The following is a 1,854-nucleotide window of genomic DNA, read 5'->3' as shown; positions in this document are numbered from 1 at the left end:
TGATTTTGTAGGGATAACTTTCTTTAGCCATGTTATTTTGAGAAGACATGATTACCTTCATTAGTGTGCTTGAAGTATTACTATTTCTTATGTCTTTATGAACTTTTATTTGTATTATTTGGATCTGAACATTCATGCCACAATGAAAGAAAATTACATTATGAATTATGCTAGGTAGCATTCCACATCAAAAATTCTCTTTTTATCATTTACCTACTCGAGGACGAGCAGGAATTAAGCTTGGGGATGCTTGATACGTCTCCAACGTATCTATAATTTTTGATTGTTCCATGCTATTATATTACCCCTTTTGGATGTTTATTGGCTTTATTCTACACATTTATATCATTTTTGGGACTAACCTACTAACCGGAGGCCCAACCCATATTGTTGTTTTTTTTGCCTATTTCAGTATTTCGAAGAAAAGAAATATCAAACGGAATCCAAATGGAATGAAACTTTCGGGAGCGTTATTTTTGGAACAAATCTGATCCGGAGAGCCTGGAGTGCAAGTCAAGAAAGCTCCGAGGGCCCCACGAGATAGGAGGGCGCGCCCCCTGTCTCGTGGGCCCCTCGGGCGTCCACCGACGTACTTCTTTCTCCTATATATATCCACGGACCCCGAAAATATCTAGGAGCACCACGAAACACAATTTCTACCGCCGTAACCTTCTGTATCCGCGAGATCCCATCTTGGAGCCTTCGCCGGCACTCTACCGGAGGGGGAATCGATCATGGAGGGCTTCTACATCAACACCATAGCCTCTCTGATGAGTTGTGAGTAGTTTACCACAGACCTACGGGTCCATAGTTATTAGCTAGATGGCTTCTTCTCTCTTTTTTGGATCTCAATACAATGTTCTCCCCCTCTCTTGTGGAGATCTATTCGATGTAATCTCTTCTTGCGGTGTGTTTGTCGAGATCCGATGAATTGTGGGTTTATGATCAAGTTTTTCTATGAATAATATTGGAATCTTCTCTGAATTCTTTTATGTATGATTGAGTTATCTTTACAAGTCTCTTCGAATTATCAGTTTGGTTTGGCCTACTAGATTGATCTTTCTTGCCATGGGAGAAGTGTTTAGCTTTGGGTTCAATCTTGCGGTGATCTTACCCAATGACAGAAAGGATTGCAAGACACGTATTGTATTGTTGCCATCGAGGATAACAAGATGGGGTTTATATCATATTGCATGAGTTTATCCCTCTACATCATGTCATCTTTCTTAATGCGTTGCTCTGTTCTTATGAACTTAATACTCTAGATGCATGCTGCATAGCGGTTGATGTGTGGAGTAATAGTAGTAGATGCAGGCAGGAGTCGGTCTACTTGTTATGGACGTGATGCCTATATACATGATCATGCCTAGATAACGTCATAATTATTCGCTTTTCTATCAATTGCTCGACAGTAATTTGTTCACCCACCGTAATACTTATGCTATCTCGAGAGAAGCCTCTAGTGAAACCTATGGCCCCCGGGTCTATCTCTTATCATATTTGCTTTCAATCTACTTTTATTTGCATCTTTACTTTCTTGCATCTATATTATAAAATACCAAAAATATATTTATTTTATCATACTTTCTCTATCAGATCTCACTTTTGTAAGTGACCGTGAAGGGATTGATAACCCCTTTATTGCGTTGGTTGCGAGTTCTCAGTTTGTTTGTGTAGGTGCGTGGGACTTTTGAGGAGCCTCCTACTGGATTGATACCTTGGTTCTCAAAACTGAGGGAAATACTTACGCTACACTTTGCTGCATCACCCTCTCCTCTTCGGGAAAAACCAACGCTAGCTCAACACGTAGCAACAACCCACCAGGGCAATATACCTGAATCCTCCATCTAGGCA

This window comes from Triticum dicoccoides, chromosome 1B (assembly GCF_002162155.2).
Source record: "Triticum dicoccoides isolate Atlit2015 ecotype Zavitan chromosome 1B, WEW_v2.0, whole genome shotgun sequence".
In the NCBI taxonomy this organism is placed as follows: Eukaryota; Viridiplantae; Streptophyta; class Magnoliopsida; order Poales; family Poaceae; genus Triticum; species Triticum dicoccoides.
Note: the sequence above shows the minus strand (reverse complement) of the source record.